The sequence below is a fragment of the Schistocerca serialis genome, unplaced genomic scaffold (assembly GCF_023864345.2).
Source record: "Schistocerca serialis cubense isolate TAMUIC-IGC-003099 unplaced genomic scaffold, iqSchSeri2.2 HiC_scaffold_1078, whole genome shotgun sequence".
NCBI classification, from domain to species: Eukaryota; Metazoa; Arthropoda; class Insecta; order Orthoptera; family Acrididae; genus Schistocerca; species Schistocerca serialis.
Genome location: NW_026047270.1, coordinates 22501 through 27500, shown reverse-complemented (window position 1 = coordinate 27500; position 5000 = coordinate 22501). Strand labels below are relative to the sequence as shown.

Below are 5000 nucleotides of genomic sequence, written 5' to 3'. Positions count from 1 at the left end.
ATACTGTACCTTAACCTAAACTATACTGTACCTTAACCTAAACTATACTGTACCTTAACCTAAACTATACTGTACCTTAACCTAAACTATACTGTACCTTAACCTAAACTATACTGTACCTTAACCTAAACTATACTGTACCTTAACCTAACCTATACGGTACCTCAACCTAACCTATGTTGCGCCTTAACCTAACCTATGTTGCGCCTTAACCTAACCTATGTTGCGCCTTAACCTAACCTATGTTGCGCCTTAACCTAACCTATGTTGCGCCTTAACCTAACCTATGTTGCGCCTTAACCTAACCTATGTTGCGCCTTAACCTAACCTATGTTGCGCCTTAACCTAACCTATGTTGCGCCTTAACCTAACCTATGTTGCGCCTTAACCTAACCTATGTTGCGCCTTAACCTAACCTATGTTGCGCCTTAACCTAACCTATGTTGCGCCTTAACCTAACCTATGTTGCGCCTTAACCTAACCTATGTTGCGCCTTAACCTAACCTATGTTGCGCCTTAACCTAACCTATGTTGCGCCTTAACCTAACCTATGTTGCGCCTTAACCTAACCTATGTTGCGCCTTAACCTAACCTATGTTGCGCCTTAACCTAACCTATGTTGCGCCTTAACCTAACCTATGTTGCGCCTTAACCTAACCTATGTTGCGCCTTAACCTAACCTATGTTGCGCCTTAACCTAACCTATGTTGCGCCTTAACCTAACCTATGTTGCGCCTTAACCCAACCTATGTTGCGCCTTAACCCAACCTATGTTGCGCCTTAACCCAACCTATGTTGCGCCTTAACCCAACCTATGTTGCGCCTTAACCCAACCTATGTTGCGCCTTAACCCAACCTATGTTGCGCCTTAACCCAACCTATGTTGGGCCTTAACCCAACCTATGTTGCGCCTTAACCCAACCTATGTTGCGCCTTAACCCAACCTATGTTGCGCCTTAACCCAACCTATGTTGCGCCTTAACCCAACCTATGTTGCGCCTTAACCCAACCTATGTTGCGCCTTAACCCAACCTATGTTGGGCCTTAACCCAACCTATGTTGGGCCTTAACCCAACCTATGTTGGGCCTTAACCCAACACACGTTGGGCCTTAACCCAACACACGTTGGGCCTTAACCCAACACACGTTGGGCCTTAACCCAACACACGTTGGGCCTTAACCCAACACACGTTGGGCCTTAACCCAACACACGTTGGGCCTTAACCCAACACACGTTGGGCCTTAACCCAACACACGTTGGGCCTTAACCCAACACACGTTGGGCCTTAACCCAACACACGTTGGGCCTTAACCCAACACACGTTGGGCCTTAACCCAACACACGTTGGGCCTTAACCCAACACACGTTGGGCCTTAACCCAACACACGTTGGGCCTTAACCCAACACACGTTGGGCCTTAACCCAACACACGTTGGGCCTTAACCCAACACACGTTGGGCCTTAACCCAACACACGTTGGGCCTTAACCCAACACACGTTGGGCCTTAACCCAACACACGTTGGGCCTTAACCTGCTCTGTAATTGTCATACGACGCGTTAAATTAGTGTAGTGTTGCCTAACTGCAACCCCCGCAATATAGTTTGCTACTCGCACTGCCCGGTCCCCAGTGTATCGCTTCATGTTAAACACCTTGCAGCTATACACTGTAATGTGGATGGCAGCAGGACGTACATGCTCAATGCCCTTTGCAGTTGTTCATTGGCATTTGCAGTTGTTCATTGGCATTCGCATGGCGAAGCACTTAGCCTACGCTGTGGTACGGCCTGTGTCAACTGTCCGCTGATGTTGTACGTCCAAATCACACACTGTACTGCACATTGGTCCTCATGTACTGAATGATACATCGTGGTACATGTGACCGTACAACGACTGCGCCAACAACGGCGAACCATGCGGTCCAAATGTTGTGCACTCAGCTACGTGTCGTCTCCCTATAAGAGCTGGATTGCAGTGTGGTATGCCCTGGATGGCGATCAGCATGAGCCGTCTGTTGATGTAGTGGCGCGTGTTGTCAGACGTAGTCGTCTCTTCTCACACACCGTGATAGCATGGTGCACTGCGTTCCACATCTGCGACATGCGACAGAGGCCGGTTGACAGTCGTTCGCGCAATGGACATCGCATACGTACGGGGGCCACCTTCCACGTGTTCGCGAAGCGTGCACATGTTGTTGCGTGTATGTGGGCAGACATAGTGTGTCGTGACACCTGACACAGGCATGCAACAATCGTTGAATTTGCAAATGGCGATGGACGCCTACGTTTGCTGGTGACGTTACGCAAATGAACAACTGGTAAACCGTTGTGGTGCGGTTGTTCTCGCTAGAGGTGAATCAGTGATGGCGACGATCGGTTGAGCTACCAACCGGTTGTTCCAGCGATACCCACCATGCCCACGAACGTGAATGGCATCTGGGTGTGAAGCGATACGCGGCGGTGGCTGGGTGGGACCGTCCCCGGCCGGTGAGGGGGGGCCTCCCGGCGTGCTGGCCGCGCGGTGCGTGGGCGCACGCGCTACAGCCGGCTGGTGGGGGCGGCCAGTGGCAGGCGCGCCGGCCGACGGAGGCGGCAGGCGGCGCAGCTGCGCGCCGGCGCACCCTGCACGCGGCGCCGTGCGGCCAAAGTAGGTCCTCGCGGGCCCGGTGCGAAGCGCGGTGGACATCTGCAGTGTGCTGGTCCGATTGAGGACTGTGTGCGCTGAGGATGCGCCGCCGCCCGGCGCTCGGCGCCGCGACGCCGTCTGCTGCTCGGTCGCCTCTGCGGTTCTCGCAGGTGGTTTGTATCGCAGCTGTGCGGACGTGTTGGCGCGTGCGCTGTGCTGGGAGAGTTCGCTTCGGCACCCAAGTGGGGCTTTTGTCCTTCTGTGGCGCTGGCGTTGGAGCTGCCGGTCACCGTAGGTGGCGCGTGTTGTCTCCCGCCGGCAATGCCACGACAGCACGCTCCCGGGCCTCTGTCGGCAGCGGCAAGCTCAGTTGGGAGCACGGGTGGTCGCACCTAAAGCGTCTACTCGCCAAACCCCGGGCGATTGCGCCTCTCTCGAACCCGACCAAGTACTTAGGACGGCGCTGCGCGCCGCCGGGACCTGAGAGGGTTTCGAGGTGTATGGTGCAGGGGAGCTCAGCCTCCTCCTGTTTGCAGAATAATTGAGCGGACGCTTGCGTGTTCGCGCGGGCCCCCGGGACACACTCCCGGGCGGCCGGCTGCTCAGCTCTAGTTGACGCAGCTCCCTGGTTGATCCTGCCAGTAGTCATATGCTTGTCTCAAAGATTAAGCCATGCATGTCTCAGTACAAGCCGCATTAAGGTGAAACCGCGAATGGCTCATTAAATCAGTTATGGTTCCTTAGATCGTACCCACGTTACTTGGATAACTGTGGTAATTCTAGAGCTAATACATGCAAACAGAGTCCCGACCAGAGATGGAAGGGACGCTTTTATTAGATCAAAACCAATCGGTCGGCTCGTCCGGTCCGTTTGCCTTGGTGACTCTGAATAACTTTGGGCTGATCGCACGGTCCTCGTACCGGCGACGCATCTTTCAAATGTCTGCCTTATCAACTGTCGATGGTAGGTTCTGCGCCTACCATGGTTGTAACGGGTAACGGGGAATCAGGGTTCGATTCCGGAGAGGGAGCCTGAGAAACGGCTACCACATCCAAGGAAGGCAGCAGGCGCGCAAATTACCCACTCCCGGCACGGGGAGGTAGTGACGAAAAATAACGATACGGGACTCATCCGAGGCCCCGTAATCGGAATGAGTACACTTTAAATCCTTTAACGAGTATCTATTGGAGGGCAAGTCTGGTGCCAGCAGCCGCGGTAATTCCAGCTCCAATAGCGTATATTAAAGTTGTTGGGGTTAAAAAGCTCGTAGTTGGATTTGTGTCCCACGCTGTTGGTTCACCGCCCGTCGGTGTTTAACTGGCATGTATCGTGGGACGTCCTGCCGGTGGGGCGAGCTGAAGGCGTGCGACGCGCCTCGTGCGTGCTCGTGTGTCCCGAGGCGGACCCCGTTGCAATCCTACCAGGGTGCTCTTGAGTGAGTGTCTCGGTGGGCCGGCACGTTTACTTTGAACAAATTAGAGTGCTTAAAGCAGGCAAGCCCGCCTGAATACTGTGTGCATGGAATAATGGAATAGGACCTCGGTTCTATTTTGTTGGTTTTCGGAACCCGAGGTAATGATTAATAGGGACAGGCGGGGGCATTCGTATTGCGACGTTAGAGGTGAAATTCTTGGATCGTCGCAAGACGAACAGAAGCGAAAGCATTTGCCAAGTATGTTTTCATTAATCAAGAACGAAAGTTAGAGGTTCGAAGGCGATCAGATACCGCCCTAGTTCTAACCATAAACGATGCCAGCCAGCGATCCGCCGCAGTTCCTCCGATGACTCGGCGGGCAGCCTCCGGGAAACCAAAGCTTTTGGGTTCCGGGGGAAGTATGGTTGCAAAGCTGAAACTTAAAGGAATTGACGGAAGGGCACCACCAGGAGTGGAGCCTGCGGCTTAATTTGACTCAACACGGGAAACCTCACCAGGCCCGGACACCGGAAGGATTGACAGATTGATAGCTCTTTCTTGATTCGGTGGGTGGTGGTGCATGGCCGTTCTTAGTTGGTGGAGCGATTTGTCTGGTTAATTCCGATAACGAACGAGACTCTAGCCTGCTAACTAGTCGCGTGACATCCTTCGTGCTGTCAGCGATTACTTTTCTTCTTAGAGGGACAGGCGGCTTCTAGCCGCACGAGATTGAGCAATAACAGGTCTGTGATGCCGTTAGATGTTCTGGGCCGCACGCGCGCTACACTGAAGGAATCAGCGTGTCTTCCTAGGCCGAAAGGTCGGGGTAACCCGCTGAACCTCCTTCGTGCTAGGGATTGGGGCTTGCAATTGTTCCCCATGAACGAGGAATTCCCAGTAAGCGCGAGTCATAAGCTCGCGTTGATTACGTCCCTGCCCTTTGTACACACCGCCCGTCGC

General features: G+C 53.7%; 1 non-coding gene across 1 annotated transcript in view; it reads left to right on the top strand.

Moving 5' to 3' along the window:
- Positions 1 to 3247: 3247 nt before the first annotated feature.
- LOC126431167 (small subunit ribosomal RNA) overlaps positions 3248 to 5000 on the top strand; it is a 1910-nt gene continuing 157 nt past the window's right edge. The window contains exon 1 of the ribosomal RNA XR_007577492.1: positions 3248 to 5000. This exon is cut by the window's right edge and continues 157 nt beyond it. This is a non-coding gene — a ribosomal RNA (small subunit ribosomal RNA).